At 38.4% G+C, this 24,494-nt stretch overlaps 1 protein-coding gene and 1 non-coding gene across 2 annotated transcripts in view; both read right to left on the bottom strand.

Annotated features, from left to right (window-relative positions):
• Nucleotides 1-24,494, bottom strand: part of PLCB1 (phospholipase C beta 1) — a 646,359-nt gene that overhangs the window by 272,625 nt on the left and 349,240 nt on the right. The gene's annotated exons all lie outside the window — the stretch shown is intronic.
• On the bottom strand, nt 6,634-6,762 carry LOC123622949. Its single transcript, XR_006729687.1, has one exon. It is a non-coding gene; the product is annotated as a small nucleolar RNA SNORA25 (small nucleolar RNA).

The following is a 24,494-nucleotide window of genomic DNA, read 5'->3' as shown; positions in this document are numbered from 1 at the left end:
AAGTCTGCTTTAGCAGGAAGCAAATATTATGGAAGGAACAGTGAGGAGCATGAAAACAACTAGACTCATAATGACCTAGTTGAGCTGCTGGCTGGATCAAACCTGAAGCCTGACTGCTGGACTTTCCAGTTAAACAAGGCAACAAATTTTATTGTTTAAGCCAGTAGGAGCTGGATTTTCTGTTACTTGCAAATAAACCATTGTAATTGACACTGGTAGTAAATTTTAATCATTGTTAGCCTTTGGATGTATTTTCTTCTTGCAGTTTTTAAAGCTGTTAAAAAATAACATAGTTGAAACTAGAATGCCGGTATATTTTTGTGTATCATTTTTCTACCTATTGTTATAATATAAGCATTTATTTTTCTGGTAATTCTTATCCTTACAACCATAATATTGTTAATTACATAAATATCTAGTGATTACACATACTATAATTTACTTAAGCATTTCTGTATTTTGTGGACACAGAGTATTATTATCATTCTCCTCATGTTTTGTTTCTTTTCTATTTATTTCCTAGAATTTAATTATTAAGTCCAGGTGTGTGAAAATTGTTTTACTCTTGAAACACAATGCCAAATGGCTTTTAAAAAAGATTCTAATATTTTTAATACCAACAGCACCTTGCCATGTTAGGCTTTATCACAATTTGACTTCTTAACAAACCTTTGGTAATTCAATACCTACAAAATTGGTTTCATCTTATGTTTTAAAATGCATCTCTCTGATTACTAGAGGGTTTGGATAATTTCCGATATGTATTTTACTATTGATATTTATCGTTTGGGGAAATATTTGTCCACTTTGTAGGTAGCTTCTCATTGTGGCAGATGATGTCGCCAGTGTCCTGGTGATATTTTCTAGGCTCTCATCATTTCTATGAACTTAGACCAATGACTTTCAAAGCAAACAACTGAGTATCTCTAAGGACATTCGTGTTGGTGTCCAGTAAGCCTAAGTGTGGGATGAGCAGCAAGTGGTTGAATGAATTGTCCTCCCTTACAAACCAGATACATCCCTCAAAAACTGATACGAGTTGGCAGACAAATAGCTCAGCTCCCTTGTCCCTCACTTAGAGTAACACAAAGGTCTGTGTTTTAAGCTCTTGCCCTGAGTATCCCAGTGGGATTATGTTCTAGTTGTCCATAGTGGTAACTTGCTTGTTAACTGACACTGTGTTGGCTGCCTTTCCTTCCCTTTAACTCTCCCCACTCATTCTAGGCCTTGTTGACATCCCCTTCCAGATAAACTCTTTGTACCCTGAACCTCCTCTTAAGCTCTGCCTCTAGAGAATCCAATTTAAGACACCCACCAAATGAGATTTACTACAGTGTAATGACATAAGCTTTTATCACTACTTATTGAACATTTGAAATCTTCCTTACTGTATGTAAAAAGAAAAGTCAAAATAAAGCAGTTCACTTTTCTTTGGAAATAAGCAGGAATATTTAGTACAATGTATACCGGTCTTTTAAAATTCTTAAAACACTTCCAAGCAAAAGGAGTGAAAATAACTAATGATTTTTTTATGATTTTTAAGCTAAAAGGAGTATTTATTCATTATATGTGTGGTTTCAGAACTTTGGTGATTTTTTTCCCCCCATGGGGTACATCATACAGCTTTTTAAAAGTACAAATTTCTTTCTCCCTAGGCTTTAATCATCATGCTTTAAGGAAATCTTTTGAAAGGAAGGCAGCATATGTTGGAATAACTAGGCCCTTTCATGAAATTCATCTCTTAAGAAAAGCCCACACAGTAACTGATTTTTGACCTCAGTTCAAATAGAACTTTGGCTAGAAAAGTCTCAGAGGTAAAATACCACGAGTAATGGGAATGTTTCATATTTTAAAGTTTTCCAGCAACCACAATACACTTTATCCAGCATATATTTGGTTTGGGCTGTTTGAAGTTCGCTTGGAGTTTAGATGGTATTTTATAGATCTATCACACTAACATCCTGTTTTCCAAGTATACATGACCTGTCTTAAGGATTGAAAATATAAGAAGAAATTCTTCTCTTAAAAGAAAGTTTGTTGCTAAGACAATATGACAGCTATACATCCATGCTCTTTCAAAACATTGCATTTTAGAACTTCTTCAGATTTCCAATTTGAGTATGAGATCTAAAAATTCAACTGGTCATAAATTCCCTTTATAGTATAAACTGACTTCAAAATTACAGCTTTAGTTGCTAAATCACAACTTCTAAATCACATCTTTTAAAATTTTTAACAACTTCAAATGAACATTTCAACACTGATCGCTTTGAAACAGAGTAGAAACATACTACCTACTAATGATTATTGCTAACCTATTTTAAATTAAAGTACCATAAAGTAGTTTCTGATGTATGCCAGCAAAGTTGGTTTTATGGGCATCATGATGTTCACTCAAAATATTTGGAATATGGAGAAAAGATTTTTCCATCACAATTTAGAGACATCTTCCATTAAGATCTTTATGTTATTGTAGCATACTGAATTTACTTAAGAACATCATGTCCTCAGGCGTCAGACTGTCTACAAGGGAAAAATGAAGAGAAGTCTTAGGTGTCTGGATAATGTAGGCTAAAACAGTTAGTGTAATTGAGTAAAAAGGGTTCAGGACAGATGGGGAAATGGAATTAAGTCAATACAGACCTATATCATTTGGCATCTCTGCCCTTTTAACTTTAACTGCAATTCCTTTCCCAAACTCTAGTATTTGCTTCCAGACTTGCCCCATCTTCCCTGGAGCTCAAGGTCAAGAACACACAAATAAAGAGGCTGCTCTGGAAGTCCCTGGCACTTTCTCTGGCTGTAAGCGCTACTCCTTTCCACTTTTTATGAGACCAACACCCAGGTTAATAACACACAATGGCCCAAAATGTCAATAGTGCCCTCATCGAGAAAAGCTAGAGGTGGTCTGATCAAATTATCTACCTAACTGGCTCAGGACCAGAATTAAAGTTCTGTGACATTTCTTTTCCACCTTGAAATTCTGAATTAACTGGCTATTACATACCAATCCAAGAAAGCCCCAAGTACAAATGATCCTAGCAAAATTGTACTATCAACATATTCTTGTGTTGGTAGGATCACAGAAGAAATCTTCTTATATTGATACTATATGTCATGAACGTATAGTTTCAAAGAACAGAAGTGATTTATATTCTCGAAATAGCTCAAGCTAGGTAACTGATGTCCAGAAAATCTAAAACAGACTTCACCACCTGTAGGTACTATAGATAGGTAGCCATACATCACAGCCAATTATGCACTAAATTTATGTTACATCACCAGGAACATTCCAAGGAAATTCAATAATGTCTATTTATTAAATTCAGTGCTATGATTACCAACCAAGCAAAACAAACCTGAAATATATTCCATGGAAAATCTAACTGCTTGAAAGGTGCCCAACAGAATGTTATGTTTACTTGGTGATATTTAAATAACGATCACCACCTCATTCATATTCACATGCTACCCAAGAATTATAGTCTTTCATATTTTCAAGGATAAGTCACACATCATTTCGCAGCTTTGTTTAATTCTGAACGTGTTAGAGCAGCGGTCCCCAACCTTTTTGGCACCAGGGACTGGTTTCATGGAAGAGAATTTTTCCATGGAAATGGAGGAGGGTGGGGTAGGGGGAATGGTTTCAGGATGATTCAAGCACATTTATTGTGTATCTTATTTCTATTATCATTACATTGTAATATATAATGAAACAATTACACAAACCTCTCTGCTAACGATAATCTGTATTTGCAGCCGCTCCCCAGTGCTAGCATCACTGCCTCAGCTCCACCTCAGATCATCCACAAGAAGCTTGCAACCTAGATCCCTCACATATGCAGTTGACAGTAGGATTCACATTCCTATGAGAATCTAACGCCACCGCTGCCCTGACAGGAGACAGAGCTTATGCTGTGATGTGAGTGATGGAGACCAGTTGCAAATACAGATGAAGCTTCGCGAGCTACCTCTCCCACTGCACACCTCCTGCTTTGCAGCCAGGTTCCTAGCAGGCCACAGACTGGTACCCGTCCACGGCCTGGGGGTCAGGGACCACATTGTTAGAGTATCTGTTGTTATGTCCATTAGAAATAATCAACCTTTTGATGAACTGTGCACTTGGTTCACATGCGGAAAAAACAATATAAATTGGGATGTTCTGTCCATCTATTCACTCGATACATTAAGCAGACAAAATTGTTTTCCATCTATTGGTAAGGCACAAACTTCATCTCAAATAAGTATAGTTCATAAGCAGATAATGCCCTATTATAAAGCAGTCTTATAACATCCTGAAATTACAAATAGGTTAAGGGCTTAAAATTAATTTTAAAAATTTAAAAGTAATGATTTAAAACTACCTTCATCATACTTTACTTATATAATTGATAGTAAATAAACAATGAGATGAAACTTTTGAACTATTTTTTTTTGTTTTTGTTTTAAATACATAAGGATTAATTTTCCTTAGTAGGAAACAAGCCCAGATCAGGAATCCAGGGCTGGTGTGGGGGCTTCAGTCACTAGGGACCCAGACTCCTTGTAAATTTCTGCTCTTCCATCTTAGCAATGATTTCCAATTGCAAAGTTGCTTCATAGTCCAAAACAGCAGTATTAGGAAGGAGGAAGGGTGGGAGGCAGAAATACAAGTACCAGCTGCCGATATTTTCTTGGGGAAAAAAAAAAAAAAAAAAAAAGATCTTCCTTAAAGTTCCACCTTACCCACTGTGCTTACATCACATTGGTGAAAAATTGGTCACGTGCCTAGCCCCAGTCTTTTAGCTGGTGACTTGCTGGAAAAAGGAGACAAAAGCTATTGATTGAGCAAATATACTGTATATTTTCTGTTTTCCCCTTAAGACCTACTTTCCAGCCTTCTCCACCTGTGCTGGGCCCAGGAGACAACACTCTATTAACTGCATCATCCAGCCTCCAGCCTCTGGCTTCCCTTTGAGTTTGGACAGTGAAACACACCAAGAGGAGACTGACAGGTGGGAGGAGGGAGGTGATGGGGCCTGGACTCCTCCTACTCTAGTTAAAGCCAGAGCCCTTATAGATGGGGACTAAATTATTTTTCAAATGAGACCTTTTAACTTAATTGATTTGTTTTTTTCCACTTGGTTGAGCTATACAACTCCCACCCCTATACACATCATTTAAAAAAAAATCAATTACTTGCTTCTAATTCTTAAGCAAACTTTTCAGTTCATTGTATGAATGCAAGTCTTATTTGCCAATTCACAAAAGAATTTTTCCTACTGAGAATTATTTACAAATTGGCTACCTTCCTACCCTGTGATTTAACATAATATACTTTTTTCTTGGCTGTCAGCCTATATGTCTCATAGGTTTACATTCTATAAGCCACCAAAAAGGTGCAATTTCATACAAGTGACAGAGTGAATGACATTAATGGCCTACAGATTGGTCAGCAACATGTATTTCATAAAATAATGAGAGTGTTTACTTCAAAAAGCCAGACCTCGATTATGTACTTTTCCTTGGTTTAGAATTTATTCTAGTTTGTAAAAATAGTGTATCACCCAAAATGTTACCAAACGTAGTAATTTGAGATTAGACGTATTTTAGAAATTACTTCATTTCAGGTATTTTTAATGTTAAGATTACCCCCATGTGAAGTGATGTTGCCAAATTACTTAGAATTTCAGTTGGTTATATTTAAATTGGGGTTTTGCTTATTGAAACTGACATCCTCTTTTTAAAAAGGCAATTTTAAGTCCACAGAGGAGTTAGCGTACTGTCTGGCTGAAAGACTGCACATCATTCTGTTAGGCAGGCTGGCTACATACAAATATTAATTATTAATTAGCATGCAGCCAGAGCGAACAAGATTGCCTTGGCACAGCTGTGACTTAAATAGGCAACAAGGGACACTTAACCTGCTTTTTGCCAGAGCGTGGCTCTCATCGAGAGAACCCCCTTCTCGTTCCCAAAGTCCCCAGGCACAGCCTTGATTTGCCTGGCCACAGGGAAAGAAAGCACTGCTTCCTGCAAAGCCGCTCTCGACTCTGGCCAGACGTTAGGATCACAGGGCAGCTTTTCACAATGTCAGGGCCCAGACTGCATCTCAGCCCAAGTATATCAGAATCCTACAGCGGGGCCTGGCCATTAAACTTTTTAAGGCACCCCAGGGTGATTTCCCTGTGCAGGGAAGGTTGAGCACCACTGCTGTAAAGAAAGACACAGGGTCCAGGATGTGAGTAGGATGCATGATGGAGCTGGTCTTAATTTCTGCTTCCCACCAAGGCAGCCCCTCTGTACTTAGCTCTGGAAGATTGTGACCAAGCTAAGAGTCAATATAACAAAGATCCCTGGCTCTCCTCTATCTTTCTTAACCCAAGGGAAGATCTGCTACAAGGAAAAAGGCAAGCAGGCTTAACCAGAATATGTTCTGTCTCAGGCCAGGGAGAATTTCTTGCTCCAAGAATATCTAATTGACATAGCTCCCTAATTTCAGGTGACGGGGTGGAGAGGGACTAGACTTATTAGTTCATACATGCTGATTTAACTGTAGGCTTGACTTTCTTTTTGCTTTCAGCTTTGAGACATTCATTTACTTTCCCACATCAGCATTCATGGATTATTGCATTAGGATTATGAACGGCTAAGTCTTATACCTCTGCAGGAAGACACAGCACTATTGAGTGACTATGGTGCCTTATAGAGAACTTCAGTATTTGGTCATGGTGTTAAGAGCTCTGGGTTTCACAGCCCCACACACTCCCTTTGAAATGACCTAAGGCTTGACTTTCTTTAACGGATTTCTAATCAATTCCATTGATGATCTTTATGTCAATTTGGTAAGGGTATAAAGCAGTTTTATTCTATAAACTGCACTTTCTGATTGCATCTGCTAATGAAATTTAATCCTTATGCAAACTGAGCAGTTGAGGCAAATTTACTGAACACAAATGAGGAAAGGTAATATAGAAAGGAACAAATACAAAAAAAACCCCTTTTACTTTTACTGATAGAATTAAAAACTATTATATTTACATTTCAATGTAATATATCAAGACAGAATAGAAAGGGGATCTTAAACTTCTGCTTGAAACATCAAATCCACTGTATTTCAGGTCTCCCATGCTTGGGCCTTGGCACCCAGTTGAGTTAACTAAGAGAAGAGTTTTCAAGCTGCTCATGTCCCAACTGTCCTAGAACAGACTAAAAATGAAGGCCCTTGTTTTACATATCATTCCCTTGAACAAGTAGCAGATTTTTTTACGTGATTCTTAATTATATTATATTCTAAGTTAAATGTATCAAGTTTTATAATGAGAAATATATCCATCTAGTTCCATTTCCTTAAGCTAGAAGATAAATCCACAAACCACAGCAAAATGGTTAACCACCCACAAGAGACTCTAAGAGAAAGATAGATGAGTAGGTAAACTTCTTTTCTAATGGTCTTCAGCATTCTGTCTGGAACAGTCTTTGCCAAATCCTAGGTCATCCCTCCATGATCATTTTCCCATTATCTGGCCTTTAGACGCGACTTTGCTTACTTCTTCCATACCCTGATTTATCGCCACATTCCCTCCTTCAACAGTCTAAGTCTACTCGCCAGGAAGTTCCTTTCAGTGACAAGCCTAAATTATCCTGCTGAGATACAAGTTTATTCTTGCTGTCTTTCCTCAGTGAACGGAGAGAAAAACCTCACTATGCCACTGTCTTATAGTTATTATTTTTTTTAGAAGATCATTCTTTGGCTTAAAGAAATTTTTTGGCAGAATCTCAAATGCACATATATGATCTAGTATACACATATGGCCAAAGACTGGATAGAAAAAATGTATGATTGTAATAGGCATAGCATAGTGGTAGGTTATGGGAGATTTGTTTTTCCACTTATGTTCCTATATGTTTTTGTAATAGTTTAAAAGAACACAAGGGAAAAGATGTTATTTTAAAATACTTCTCTCCTTCATATTTTGTATGCTACTTTTGCTTAGATCAGTATTTTTCAACCAATTCTAGTTAAACATTCAAATCATTTGAGAACCTTTTAAAGAATACTAACTGCTCAAGCTCCATCCTCAGAAATTCTAATTAAACTAGTCCATAATGCTGCATGGATGTGAGTATTAAAAAAACGAACAAACAAACAAAAAAACCCTACCCAGGTGGTTGTAATAGGTAGCCAGGGATGAGAAACAGTGACTTACAACAGTGGTTTGCAGCTTTACTTCTATATTAGAAAGATCAGAAAAGCTTTAAAAAGCTTTTAAAGATGCCAGACAACTTAAATTAAGATATCTGAGGATGAGACTCAGGCATCAGTATTATTAAAGCTCACAGGTGATGCCAATGTACAAAGTGAAGAAGCCATGACTTAGAACAGCGGTTCTCAAAATTTGGTCCACAAGCCAGCAGTATGAGCATCACCCGGAAGCCTGTTAGGAATGGAGATTCTAGGGTCTCACTCCAGGCCTACTGAATCAGACACACAGGGATGAAGCCCAGAATCTATTTTTAACAGCCCTCTAGGGGATTCTGACGTGCATTAAAATTTTAGAATATATATCTCCATAATTTAGCAACAGGACCTTGCAAAAAGTAGGCACTCAAAACTTGCCTGCTAAAGGAAGAAAATAAGGAATTCCTCTTTTATAAAACAGAGCATTTGCTCTGCTCCTTCTAGAACCAGGTACCCACACTGAGACTGCTGCCATGCTGAGGAGGGTGTGTGGTAAGGCTAAATTAAAATGCCACAAAGTTCTTCTAACATAGTAAAGTCACCTTTTTCCTTGATTTGGCATGTGTTTGGGTGCCTTAAAACTGGCTATTTTTGAGTTCCAACAGTGTTGGCTTGGACAATTTTTGCTTGTTTTATCAGTGTTTCTGTGGAGGAATGGGCCCTTGGATCTCACTACTCTGCTATTTTTGCTGACTTGACCACCAAATCTCAAGGCTCTTAACCCTAAATACTTAATAGGGTTGAATGGGCTTCAAACGTCCCTTACTGGGGCAGAATGGGTTTCAAATGCCAGGGAAGACAAAGGATCATGATGCCAAGCCAATCCTAGGAACTTTGAAGTGAAAAAGGAAGTTTTGACACAATCTAGACACACACTCTCTCCCTCTGCCCCTCTCCCCACCTTATATTATATAATCTAGAAGCATAAGGAAGACACCAACTCACAGACTAAGCCCATCCACTGCAAAGAATGCTGCACATCACTCAACATGGACAGGGCTTAGAATTTTATGATTCAAGCACCTCTGAAGTCACACTTTCTCCTTCCTGGTTGGTCTTAAGTCTTCTTTGTAAAGGTCATGTATCTCCATCTATTTTCTATAAATCTCTGGCTCTAACTCTTATTAAGTGTTTCATTCAAATGTGACAAAATAAAAAGCAAGTGGAAATATTTTGTTTTAATGATAAGGTAGAGCCCACTGTGTATGCCAGGGTAGAATATGGCATGTGCTCTTATCATAAATGTTACAGGAGCTATTTGGTTGTCAGGGCTTCATCAAAGCACCTGAAAACTGCTTGAGTTGAAGGGGAATTGACTATAATTTCCATGTCTGCCCCAAATAATCCGTCACTGACAACTTAGAAAATTCTTATCAATAAAGATGGAGTCAATTTTCTCTGTTCCATAAAAACAAGTAGATTATTTTCAGAAAGAAATTTTTAAATCATTTTAGACCTGACTGAAATTACATGAGAGAGACACTGAGCCATAGAAATGATTTTTACATGAAGAGAAATTTAATAAATGATTATGAATGAATGTTGATGTGCTGGGCAGCCCATCTTTGGTTGGACAAAGATTTATCCAGCAATAGTCAAAACATCTAGGTTAATCTCAGGATTTAGATTCTTTCAGCGTTAACAGGTCTGATCACTTGGGTGTCTCTCAGCTTGCTGCAACCTGACCCTGCAATCACATCCATCACAGCCAGGTCGTCTTCCTGCAGTTTGATCATTTTGCTGTTCTCAACTCCCCAAAGAGTTCTACCTGTTAGTTGACATTAAGCAACAAGGCTAGAGAAAGAAACAAAAAAGAGTAATTGTGGGACATGCCACATAGTAAAAATCTTTCTAAAGTATTAAACGTCTTATTGTTTAAAATATACTCATCTGGCTACCCTGCATGAATAGAGAACACTACTAATATGAGACCTTGCCAAAACAAAGATTTTTCTCACAAAACCGGATAACATTTTTTTTTTTTTTTTTTTGGCACTCGAAGGCGGAAGCTTCAATATTTCTGGAGCATTTTCTTAAATGGAAAAGTACATGTCCCACTAATTTCACATGAATAAGATCCTGTCATATGTTCGATTTGAATTTAGCTTCTGAGCTAACATGAAAAAAACAACGGATGATATTAACATCACCAAGCAGAAACTCAGAAGCTGGATGATGGCTTTTATGTTAACAGCACTTTAGTGAGGTATAATTTATATGAATAATGCAAATATTAAGATAGGGATCAATGCCATTCGGCAACTGTATATTACCATGTAATCATCACCCAGGCCAAGCTCTAAAACATTTCGTCTCCCCAGAAAGTTCTGCCTGTGCTCCTTTCTAATCAATCCTCTTGTATTCCAGAGTCAGCTACTATTTTGGTTTTTATCACTGTAAATTATTTTACTTGTCCTTAAATTTATTGTAAATGGAATTGTAGGGTATATTCTCTTTTGTGTCTCTTCAACTCTCTTCAAAAACATCAAGATTTTGAGATCCATCCATTAGGTTGAATTTATCAGTAATTCATTCTTATTTATAGCTGAGTGAAACTCCATTATATGACTATACCATGATTTGTTTACTCATTTACCAGTTGGTGGACTTTTGGGTTGTTTCCATTTTGGGATTATTATGAGTAAAAGTGCTATGAACATTTTTTCACAGGTAGTTATGGGGATATATGTTTCATCTCTTTTGAGTAAATACCTAGGAGTAGAACTGCTGGAACACAGGATAGATAGGTTATATTTAACTTTATTAAAAACTGCCAAAGAGTTTCCAAAGTAGTTGTACCATTTATATTACCACTGTATGAGAGTTTCAACTATACTACAATGTTGCCAACACTTAGTCTCGTTAGTATGTTTTTTTTAAATTTTAGCCATTTTAGTGAGTGTATGGTAGTATAACAGCTTTTCCTGGGGTTAAGAAATAATTTTGTTAAGGCTGCTAATAGTGATGTTTTTCTGGATTCATTTGCTTGAATTTTTCTTTACTTGATTTTTCCATCTTAAAAATTTCCACATCCCAAATGCTTTCAGCAGCTACAGATAAGAATAAAAGATTTTAAAAAAATCTTTCACTGTGTACATACACAAATATCTCAGAAACAGGAACATACGAGAAGAGTTGTCTGCTTACATAACAAGAAACCAAGAATCTGTTTTTTAGAAAATAAAGAGCCTCCAAGGGCTGAGAAATTGGTGGATCATAAAACAAGATTTCTGGGCACCAATGCTTGCTTTATTTCAAGAAATTATTCCACCTTGAACTTGGAGCTGCATTGACATCATTTACTGACACTTGCTAACTGAAATCTTTGGCATTTCACTAAAATTTCAATAGCAAATCTAAATAGTGAGAAACTATTTCTGAATCCTGACTTGGAACAGCTGAAACCAAAATCAACCCTAAAATTGCCTTTTTCACGCTTGTAAGAGTGTGCCTTTTGAATTTTGTGCTTATTATGTGCTTACTTTATTGAAACTATAAAATGCATGCAGGTTATGAATTCACTCTGATTCTGATAATTGATTTATCTGTAGACAACATTGGGCATTTGCAACATAACTTATTAAGCTTTAGTCCTATTGTTCATGATGCAGTTACATAGAGTAGACTGTTTTTAGGCATTGTCAAATATATCAAAGATACAGCTCAGGAATAGCTATAATTTATAAACATGTTCCTTGTTCACCTACCCAAGTTTATCCTGAATTCTGAAGAACTCCCTGAGGTGATTAACATGTAATTACCATGAAGTCAGCCTGAAAAAGCTTTCCAAGCTATAAAACTTACAACCTGGGTGGGGAGCTGGGAGTGCAGGACCAGATGTTAAATGTCTGATGTCCGGGGTCTAAATGGGGGCAGTGGCTCTGGCACCTGGCACTGGGCCTGGGAATTTAATCTACTATCTATATCTGAGCCAAACAGCAAATATCCAGTATGAAATGTATCTGTATGGATATATGTATGACTTCTGGTCCTATGTTTTGTTCCTCATTAATATTTTGAGTCCAGAAAAAAAGCACAGACAGGAATATAAGTATAACATCAGGGAAGTCCAATCCATTGTGTACTAGCAGGCATTCCATTAAGTACAGCGGGGCTACCATATAGGAAGCACTCTGCTCAGACTGAAACGCTCACACCATTTCCCCGAAGTTCATCATCAAGTATTGATTGTTCTTTGCACTCTTCCTTCTCCTAGCCCTTTCATCCATCCACTTCCCTAAAAATCTACCACCGCGTGGTTGGACACCTGGAGCTGAAGGATGTCTGTACAAAGAAGTTATAAAGACCAGGTTAAAAGAAAGAATATATTAATAACTTCAAGCTCTTCTCTGCACAATAATCAAAATAAAAAGCTCTATTTAAAATCTGAGTCTAGTGGGTACCAAATATTAAAAATAGGCTGGGCACAGTGGCTCACACCTGTAATCCCAGCATTCTGGGAGGCTGAGGTGGGAGGATCTCTTGAGGCCAGGAGTTTGAGACCAGCTTGGGCAACATAGCAAGACCTCTGTCTCTATCGAAAATAAAGAAAAAATTAGCCAGGCATAGTGGCATGCACTTGTAGTCCCAGATATTTGGCAGTCTAAGATGGTGGGATTGCTTGAGCTCAGAAGTTCAAGGCTGCAGTGAGCTATGATCATGCCATTGTACTCCAGCCTGAGCAACAGAGAGAGACCCTTTCTCTTAAAAAAAAAGAAAAAAATTGCACCAAGTGTTAACCTGTAGTTGCTGAACCACGGGAAGGGGCAAGTGACCAGGGAAGTGGCCATGCCCTCTATGTCTGGAGAAGCAGCTATTAAACATCTGGCCTAAAAACATTCAATATTTTAATAACTGGTAACACAACAGTCTTACAATCCTGAAATCTCATTTTTTACTACAGCCTTTCACAAACACCAAGGCCCTCCGTCTTAGGTTGGCTTCCCCCTGAAGAAGACCTTTTGAGAGAAATCCAAAGTCATTCCCTTTTACAGAAAAATCTAAAGCCTGAAACAAGGATTCTACAGAAAGTAGTTTATTTGGGAGGTGAAAATATTGGTGCAGAAAATACTAGTGGAAGAGTGGGGAAGTGAGAAAAGGCAAGGAAGGACCTGGAAGGGAGCCTATAAAAGCCGCATGGTTGAGCAGCCTAACACTGTGGGGAGTGGGGTTTTACCATTCGGGGCACTCTGGAGGGATGGCATAGTTGGTCACTTAGGGGACAACAGAGCTGAAGCTCCACCAGTTCCTATAGATCATGGCTTCGGAGCTGCTTCTGGAAGTGCTCAGTTCCCAGCACCCATAAGGATGGTCCACAAGAGAAAGCCCTCAGGAAAAGGGACACAGGTACAGGGGCTGGGAGACAGATGATGTGCACAGGATGGTGAAGGCCACCCTCTCCAAAGAACATTCCTGTGTCATGCCTTTAGAAGAAATGTTGGCCATCATGACCAACTGAGTGTATATTCTGGCTGAAGCCAAGAAGGAGAATAAGTAGCAATGAACACAAAGTGCACAAAAACCATTTCTTACAAATAAGAATAAAAGCGTGAGGATATTTACTCTCTCCAAACCAGTCTGTACTGCTCTGATCTTCCCAGGTAAAGAGATCTTACAGTATAGCCCTTCCAGTGACTTTCCAGTAGAAAGAATTTTTTTTTCCTCATATTTTTGGTTACAGCCAACCTAAAGGTAAAATTCCCACCCTTTAGTTATACTAAATTGAAAACCCACAATTTAGCAAGAGGAAATTATGAGTGATTTTTGATGAAATGCAGTCACTAATATTTTATGAAATTACACTCAGTTATTCCTATTAATCAGTGGAAAGGGACATGGGAATAAAGCAAAATTAGCCCCAGACGTTATTTGATGCAATGTCTTAATGTGTGTCATTCTGCTATGAAAACTAAATTGCCACACTGATAGGTATATCTTTTAATCTGCTCCTGGCAGAAATTGTCATTACTCAGAGACAGGGAGAGAAAGAGAGGAGAGTGAAAGAATGAGAGAGGAGGAGAGAGGGAGAGACAATGTGTCCTCAGCTGGAATTCTCCAACCTCTTAACTTCTGGGAGTTGTTCTTTTACTTCATTATACATGGTGAATTTGATGTAAAGTGCACAAGAAACCACAGAAAAAACTGAAAAGCAAATAGCTGGTTTAAAGCTTGATTTTAAGACTGTGTTCAAGGCACTGTGATGGCCCAACAATGAAAAGGGGGCTTAGGGAAGTGCATGAGCTATGGCTTGTTTTAGTAATTAATCAAAAGCGAACATCGATAGCCACTTAGCCATCTGGACATTCCAATGGGTCCAGAACTGGTCCTCTGCTACCTAATTAGTAATAGGCTAAAAAAAAAAAAAAAAAAACCATGAAAGTCATCAAAAGCAAGCACTAGCAACTTGGGCTTAGACATTCTTCATAGATTCTACTGAATCTGTTTCAGTTACAAGATAACAGTAACTGATGGAAGACGTTTGTTTATGTGCTTTTCATTTGCATTCCCATTTTCTTTTTTTATTTCTTTTAGTCTTCAGGAATTATGCCTTCCCTTTCCTCCCTGCTTCACTGAAAACTGTTTTCTGGGAAATGTTAAAATATCTCATTTTCTTGGCATCTAATATTTTGCCAGTGGTTATTTCTTCTTGATCAACATCCAGAGCTCGGAAAAACTCTTTAATTTGTCCTATTAATATTTATTGAAAGCTCACCTGTGCCAAACACTAATTCAGGTGTGGAGCATATAAAATTAAGCAATACCAGATAGGACCACTGTTCTCATAGAGTTTACAGCCTGGTGGTAGAGACTGTGAACACAAATAAATATGACAACAGAAATAAGCGGTCTGAAGTGCCAAGATTCAGTCCTATTGAATATATATATATATATATATATATGACGATATATAGAGAGATAGATGATAGAAGGAAAAATTAGGTAATAGAAGAAAGAAAGGAAGAAAGAAGAAAAAAGGAAGGAGGGAAGGAAGGAAGATCCTGGGGGCAGGCATGTTGGGAGGTCAGCAAAGCTTCTCTGAGGAACAGACACTTTGGTTGAGAAGTGAAGGCAGAGGAAAGAATTAACCAAAGGATGAGATGGGAGAGGAGAAGTCATCTCAAGGGAGATGATCTCTTCCTCCCAGGTAGGAGGCTACTGCAAAAGAAAAGGTCAAGGTAGACTGAAAAGTGGGTGCAGATGAAAAAGAGTAAAATGGACAATAGAGCAGAATGAATCCAGAAGTAATATTTCAAGGACATAAAATGAGTTTGACAAGGGCAAAGAAGAAGAAGGAAGTATAAAGGATGACTCCTAAATTCCCAGATTGCATAGCTGGATGGATGGCGGTGACACCATTTAAACCAAGGTGACGATGCTTTTATAATGCATTTGGCATATGTCCCCATGCAGGACTAATTTCCTGTGTCTCAGTCTGAGGTATGATGAGAAATAAGTTCTCGGTCCAATTCCGTGATGGACAATTAGATCATTTCTATGATAGCATCCATATTTGTAGGTGCTATAATTGTTTATTTTTCAAGAACGGTCCTGGAGTCTGCCATAGGGCTTCAGTGAACTCAAGAGCAAGCCATGAGCAGACAGAATGAGCACAGAAAACAAACGGCTTGACGTTAGTAGCCTGAAGAAACAATGAGCTGCCTTTATTACAAATTTGGGGAAATGAGAAAGTTCCGTGAAGTGACAGCCTGCCACTTTGGATTCTTCAGAAAAGAATTAAAGTTATTAGTCTAGAAATGCATGCACCTGTTTTATCAGTGGGCCATTTCACCGCTAACTGTTAATTAATGCCAAGCCTTGGTTTCTAACTGGGAGGTGCAATTATATAATAAATCTTCAGACATGTGTAGCAAAATATGGTATCTGAAAACAGCAGATAAGGCAAAGACATAGCCAGAAGATAATATTCAGAAAAACACAGCTGAATTCAAAGGAACTCATTTATTATGGCATAAAAATTTCTTCTTGAATGGGGATTCTGCTACCTAAGGCAGGTTACTTTTACCTCTTCAGCCTCAAGCTCTCTATCTGTAGAACTGGTATGGTTGTACTCTTCTCACAAACTTGTTTTGAAGAATAAATAGGATAATATACGTAAATGTGTGCAGTATAGAAGAAATATTCAATAACGTTAGCTGTCCCGCTGGCATCCCTAACTCAGCATGTCTTATAAGTAAATCCACTCTCTTTCACCTAATGTACTCTTCCTTCCAAAGCTTTTCACGCTGGCTGGAAATCTCAGAGTCATCTTTGATACTTTCTTCTTTCTCATCACCCACATCAAACTGGTTTTAAGGTCCAGCCGATGTGATGATATCAATGTCACTTGTATTTGTACAGACCTGTCCAACCTTACGCCTACCATACTCATAGTTCCTCATTTTCTCCCCCAGCAACCATTGCATTTGTTTTCTAATTGGTCTGCCACGACATGAGTGCATTCTCAACAGAACTGCCAAAGTCGTCTTCCACCGACACACTGAGTCATACCACACGCCTGCTCACAGACCTCTAGTCGTTTTCCATTCCTAACCAAGAAAGGCTGCTGGGGAAAGCCTTCCATGATCTTGTCCTCAATTCACCTTCTCCAGCCGGGTCTCCCATGTCACACTAGTGCCCCAAATATAAGCTCTCTCCCAGCCAAATGGGCCAGCACATTTTTCCAGAAATGCCTTGTATTTTCTTGATTGTGTAACATGGCTTCCTCTATTCCTCCCTCTGACATTCCCTCTTGTTCTCAGCACATTCCTACTCATTTCTTAATGCTCACTTCAAATCCCACTTCTCTCAGGAAAGTTGCCAAGAGACAAGTGTATATTTTTCCCCCTTTCCAGCTCCATTCCACTAAATTTTTTCCTATAATATTTTCCACATATGGCTTTGCATTCAAGGTATTTTTAGACATATCTTACCAACATCCTTCTAGATTGTCATCTCCCTAATCATGAAGACTGTGTTTTATTCATCTTTGTATATCCTTCCATGCCAGTCCCAGACACAAAATAAAATGTTATTGGGTACATGAATGTAGAAGTACACATTGAATCTATTTTGTGACTTTTGATTTTGTTATATATACTCTCTTTACAAATAGACATTTTTGTCTTTCAGCATTTTGTCTTTTATTGGGAAGAATGGCTTTACCTAAGGGATATATTAGATGTGCAGGTGCTGGACCTGTTCGGGAAACACTTTAGTTCAGTTTGTGGGAACAGGTGCTTGCTCTGACTGCTAGATTGCTACCTGAAACAGAAAAAAAATTGCCTTCCATGGAAGGAGATACGTGACTTACCCAAGGTCACAAAACTGGATAGTAGTAGAAGTGGAGGCAAAAATAGAATCTTGCCTTCTGGCTCCTGACCTAGTGTGCTTTTCATTTCTGTATCACTTTGAATTCTATACTCTTATCGTGAAACCCCTCCGGTGTATTGGGGTCCTGGAATGATGTCTTGCACTGCACAATCTTGCGCATGCCCACCTTCCCTACTTCTCCCCTAGTCTGGAGAGAAGTTTGTTTTCAGTTGTTAACATTTTGCAACAGCTGTTCTCTCACCTGCTTTTTTCTTTTACACAATTTAAGTTACATCCTGGTTATAATGTGCTCAACATTTTTTTTCCTAACTTTTTAAAGTAATTGGCATATAATAGAATGCACTCATTCTGAGTGCACCAATAGATCAGTTTGGACAAATGTTTACATTGGCGTAATCCCACCATAGCCAAGATATGGAATATTTCTATCACCCCCAAAAGCTCCTTGTGCCCCTTTTTGCCTACCCCCTGTTGCCAGGCTACCACAGATCTGTTTTCTGTCTGCCTAATGTTTAAAGCTGCGTGCTATATCTAATCTATATTTAATTCGGATCATACCATGCCTCTTCTCAAAGCCCTCTCCAATTTTCTCTTCCTACTCCCAGCAAAAGCCCAGGTCCTTCAAATGTCCCACAGAACCCTGCTCACTGGGCCTTCACATGTCTCTATCACATTGCCCTGCTACACTTTGCCAACACTGCCTACTTCCCTTCTTGAATTTATTTTCTCTTTGTCTTCTCAACTTGAATGCACATGGAATCCCAGGGCAAATTTTGCATTTATAACAAACTGCTGATACTGATATATTTTGGAAGGGATTAGAGTATCTATCACCAACTTAAGGGCAGAGACTTGATCTGTTCTGTTTACCATTGTATTCTCACCACCTTGATAATGTCTGCCACCCAGTAGCTGTTCGGTAAACAGCTGGTGGCCCAATGAATGCACAAATTTTAAATATAAGGAAACAAAGCACGGCTTGCTAGAAAATTTTTGTTTCTAGCAAAAATTTGGTTGACCCTGCAGCCACAACTTAGGCAAGTCAAGTAACTTCTCTGGGCCTCAGTTTCCTGATCTGCACAGAAGACAATGATTGCCACCTCTAAGGTCCTTTCTGGCTCAGAGTATAATCTTATGAAGTGAATGAGAAACAATTTCCTAGAATCTGAAAAGTAATTTTTCGAACTACATTGTAAGGGAAGGCAAATTTTGCAAATGTCACCGAAGCTCTTCTATTTTTTCCTTAAGTGCTGTTCTTTTCTCCCCCTGCTTTCAACAATTCCTAGTCAAGAGCTTCCAACGTGTGATTTCAGAACACCTGTGTGCTGATGCTTATAAAAAGGAAAGCAAGCTTCTAGAGCCTATTCACAGCCACAAGGGACCTTAAGCAAGTTGACATAATACCCAGGGGGACTTTTGACAAGAGAGGGCAGTTAACATAGAGAATGTGGGGGCAACACATGTACTGTTTAAAATGATCAATAGTGGCTCTAGTTTTGCCAGCCCACTGCCAGTCTTCCCACTGACCTTTGCTTTTCCTTTTCACTTGTTGGGATTCCGGAAATTCTGCCCTTTCTGCTTATGCAAAGGCCATGGGAGTGCCTGTGGCACTAGGAGATTGTCGCATGGCCAAGTTCGCATTATGAAGGAACAGGTTGTGGAGCCCAGGAGCAATCCACTTCTGGGCCATTTACCTGGCTATTCAGAGACAGCATAGACAGCATTGTACTAAGAGAGGAAGGATCTCTGTCTGAGGCCATTGCATGAATTAATACATAAGCATCTGAATTGACGGAGGTCCCTTGGCTCCTGCACAGAACATGCTTTCAGTCTATTCAAAATTCTACCTCCAATTGGGAGGAAAATTACTCACAGCTGGGTAATAAAGTTGCATCTGTGTTCTGCAGCTAGCCCAAACCACCTCGTCCCTCTTTATCTGATCTAAATTGTACTGCTATTTCAAAATCTTCTGCAAATACAAAAAGGAGGGAAGTTAGAAAGAAAAGGCGCACCTCAGACCTCTTGGTAGCTTCTGAATTTGAGACCTTGCTTGAAGGTCAGTGTTAATTCAATACAACTTGATTATTATATCATTAAGTGAAGCATGGAGCAAGTTATGTATTTGGCTCAGCTAATACTCAAAAAATAAATAGAAATTATCCAAAAGTAAATATACACTCTGAGGAAATCTCATCTGTGAATCAACATGCCCTCACATTACATCGTCTTTCTTTTTTGACCTGGGTTTTTTTAGTCAATCATTCAATCACCACAGTCATTTGCAGCAGTGTTTATTGAGATGAGGAGAATTGAGGTGATGCTGGACACAGAGCACGTCTGTGTGCCTGGAAGGAGAATGTAGCTGAGCAATTCCTTGCCATGGACATCTCCCCTTTGCAAGTTATCCTGAAGTATCTCTCCTACCATCTTACTCCTCTGCTCCAAGGCATTCAAAGGCTCTCTTCTGCCTGTGAAAGAAAGCCTAAACATCTCGGAATGGCATTGAAAGCCATGTGAAGAAGGTTAGGGGCTGGCCAGCATTCACAAAGCTACTAAATGGTGGAGCCCACATATCAACCCAGATGGGCTTGGCTCTGAAGCCTAAATTTCTAATTTCTATTTATACAGCTACATATACAGTCTATGCTTAATCCAGAAATGCTTAACCCAGGTAAAAATCCTCACTACTTAAAGTAGAAGGGACAGTGGGAAACAATTATGGTGTCTTTCCCTTCCCAACTTGAGTGGAGGATTCTGTCTGCCTTTTCTTTCCGTGGGTTTGTGCATACGCCACACATGCACTGTGAGAAGCCAAGCAGTTGTAATAATAATGATATGCCTCATTGCATGAGCAGTGGAAGAATTAGTAAAAAAAATAAATATGGGGCATCTGGGCTCTCAATCATTGGCTTAGAATAGCCCTGGACGAAGGTGGTATTTTCATGAGTCAAAAACAAGCCCTGACTTCAATAGATCAATTGTAGGTATAACAACGTTGCCTTTATTCACTGTCTGTCAACAAAGTGGGGAAGGTGGGAATGACTGTAATCATTAGTTATATCTGACACAACCTCAATCCTGTCTTTCATCCATGGGGGTTTATGATGAGGTGTGCTCCAGTGGTTTGAAAACATTTCAAAGGAAAACTAAGACATACGCTGTCGTTTGAAAGACAGGAAGGAGGGAGAGGACTGGCTGCTCCAAATGAACTGGCAGGAAGGTTTGTGTGAAAGGACCTGTTGAGGCTGACAGGTACAGGGGCAGACTTCCTGAGATATAATGTGCCTCTGATTGCTGGCTGACAAGGTATTTTCTTTTCTGGCTTCTTCAACATGCAGGAAGTGCCCATGTTGTCATTTACGACTGGGTTAGGTTTCATGCACCTGTAAGCCTCTGCAAACTGCATAGTGAGTTGCCAAAGAGAGGTGAGATGTTTTGATAGAAGCTTCACTGTGTCAAAAGAGCTAGAGAAATGGGAGGTCCCACACTGCTTTCTAGATGAGATGGTTACTAAGAAAGCAAGAGAATATCACGTAATAGCTCATTCATCAGGCAGCAAAACTAAATGAGGACTTCTGTATGAATAAATATTCCAGATAAATTTAAAAAAGCTGCAAACATTCTTGCTTTTTTTTATTTTTTGGTAGAGACAGTTTCACTATGTTGCTCAGCTGGTTTTGAACTCCTGGCCTTAAGTGGTCCTCCTGCCTCAACACTCCAAAGTACTAGGATTACAGGCATAAGCCACTATGCCCAGTCCATTCTTCATTTTTTTTTTTTTAGTAGAGTGTGCATCATTTAACACTTTTGTGAAAAACTGATATCATTCTTATGAGCTTCAATGACTGTGTTGTCCTATACTGAATCATCCATTTTGATATCAATTATTAATTGATTGCTACTTTTGTCAAGCCATTGGGCTAATGCTGGAAGTTCAGTGGGAACTAACACTTACATAACCTCCAACTTCCTGAGGGTTGCCAAGATGTGGAAGGCCATGTGTTCATACCCCACTCAGTTAAGCTGTTTATATTCTCACTTCTGTTTATTTCCAACAGTTTTTATGTTTATTAATGTAATTCATTTAAACCACAAAAAAAGAACAGCAGATGGAAGTAAGATAAGAAGAAAGGAAGGAAGAAAGGAAGAAAAGAAGGAGAGAGAGAAAGAGAGGGAGAGAGAGAGAGTTGTTACTATGTGCTAAGCATACTCTTAGTCACTGAGGGATATAACAATATAACAGCAAACCAATCAAGTGAGATCTTTCCCGTCTCTAAGGGAGGGATTTTAACTCATTAATCATCTTTAATTCTATGTTCCCAGTATCAGCATTGTACATAAAATAGTCACTAAATATGTGTCTACCGGGTGACTGATTCGGTCCTTGAATGAATGAATATGAATGAGTATGTTCAGGCTGGGAAAATGTATGGCACAAGTTTGTTTGAACTGTGTCCAGAATCAAAGACAAATAGTTTTAAATTATTTTCCCCAGAGCATGTCTTTAGATTCTTCAAGACATCAGGTCCTAGCATTCTTTTAAATGGTTCCATTTACCCTATATAGTAAATAACTGAAGTTACTTTATTAATCCTTAATTCTATATTTCTACATAGCTGTGATAAACTAAAAATGAGAATTAAGGGTATGGTGAAAACATTTGAAGACCTTTTTCTGGGAGGGGTTGTTAAGAAGTTAGCAATAAAAATGAAATGGGGCATGGAAAGTTTTAGATAGTCTTGATTATAGTCTCGTTTCTGGTCACAGAACTGGAGCATTGTACTGTGTCCGAGGAACGTGGTGCAAAGAAAGTGAAATGATGCTAAGTACTAGTTAGTTTATGGCCTACTGGTATGTTTCTTTCTAGTAAGTGGATTTTTTGAGAATGTCCTTCTCTGTTTATATTTGCAAATATCTTTTTATAGTATTAATATATGTGCATATTTTAAATTATCTTGACTATTTGCTCATTAATCATAAGTAACATCAACTGAATCCACATAATATTAATCCCCCAATGCAAATAACAGCTGTGGGCATTTACTCTTACATTTGGAAACAGAGTAAAAATTTTGTAATCCAGCAGCAAAGGCACTAGTCAACAAATTCTGGTTACTCTGATGACGATTTAGGTGGCCTCTGGTGAGTTCTGCTTCATTTACTTTCCAAGTTGCTTTAGCAAGCACTCCATGATCATGAAAAGGTAGTCTTCTTAGCTTGGGACACCTTTTTTTTAGCAGAAAGTTTGTGTCTTTTCTTTAAAAAAAAAATTCCAATCCAAACATTAGTTATTGCCCATTTTAAAAAATATATGAATATATTATATTATTATAGTAAATATTTCAAAATTTCATCTGGGTGTCACTATTCTGTTCTGATAGATTTCCACAGAAAATTATGCTGGAGAATTTTAGGAGTATTCATTTTTAGAGCATTCTAATTGGCAAAGTGCTACTTGAGCTCTTTTACATTCTACAGCTAATTATCACAAATATTCATTTGGTAGCCAGATGTTCTACATGTCATAGATACAGACACATTTTAATACTGCTTTTTGGGAATGCAATTCAATCCCACACATAAATAGTTACTCTGCATGCCCAGGTGAATCCACAATACTCATTAGTCAAAATTCTTCATATTGTTGCATTACCAAACACCTGGGGGAAAGGGGCATTGTAGATTCCTGTTTAAGGCTCTCCCATCCTTTCTAAAGACTTAAAAAAAATTTCTCATTTGAAAGTATAACACAAGTTTAAGAACAGAATTGATACAGCTGACATGAATACAGGCGTAAATTATGACCAGGTGTGGAAGTCATTTACTGGTGATAAAGCCCTTACTTTCAGAAAGGTGAAATGGGTGTGCTTAGCATTACTGTGACAAATGGTATTTTCAGAATGCAGACCATATAGACTTATTGAGAAATACAAATGGAAGTCTGATATCTGCTGAGGTTATTCACAATCTTGAGTGCCTTTCTTAAGAAATTTTGTTTGCACTTGGGAAGAGAAGTTTGAACTTCATGAGCGTATGGTTGTTTCTGTATATAACCATGTCCCTATAGGGAGGCATTTTCATCACATCCATATTTCTACAAAAGGTGTCTGCTCTATATTGCAGACCCCTCCCTACCTTATGGCAATCAAATGTTCCTTGCTGTGGTAGCTTGTGTTCAATGGCCACCAACAAGCCCTTCCTTCCCTGTATTACATGATGCTCCCCCATGGAGAGAGGAGTATATTCCTCCATCCCTTCAATCTGGGCAGGCTTTGGACTGGGTTGAACTATTGAATATGGTAAAAAGGAATGATCTTCCAGGTGCAGATATAGTTGTTAAGAGGACTGGCCCTTTCTGCTTCTTGACTCTTGGAGCACCAATTTGCTATGTAGGGAGTCTAGAGTACTCTGCTGTCAAGAGAGTCCCACAGATAGGAGCACTAAGACACCAGACATGTGAGTGATGATCATCTGGGATGTGTAGCCCAGTGGACGCTTAAGGTGACCTCAGTTCCAATCACCATCTTACTGCAACTATGTGAGAGGCTCCAAATGAGAACCACGGAGCAGAAGCCAGTCAACCCAACTAGGATTTGGGAGTGGTTTGAAAGTCAGCACTAGGGCACTAGAACACATGCTCTCTTAGTAAAATACTGTAGTTGAACACACATATGAGTGACAGACAGCTATGACAGGAGGGTGAACTACAAAGCCAGAAAGATCAGCAGGAGAAGATCAAAACTTAAACTATGACAAACTCATAAGATATCTAATACGATGGTTTTTCTCCACATTTTTTCCTTCTTGTAAATCTATGAACTTTCTTTCTCTAAAAAACGATTTCTTCTATTATAAACTAATATAACAGCTCTGCAAAACAGTTGTAAACTATAGACGAAGAAAAGATTCCCGGAGACCCCAGTATCTTTACATTATTGCTGTT

This window comes from Lemur catta, chromosome 17 (genome assembly GCF_020740605.2).
Source record: "Lemur catta isolate mLemCat1 chromosome 17, mLemCat1.pri, whole genome shotgun sequence".
Taxonomy (NCBI): domain Eukaryota; kingdom Metazoa; phylum Chordata; class Mammalia; order Primates; family Lemuridae; genus Lemur; species Lemur catta.
Note: the sequence above shows the minus strand (reverse complement) of the source record. Positions and strands in the feature narration are given on the sequence as shown.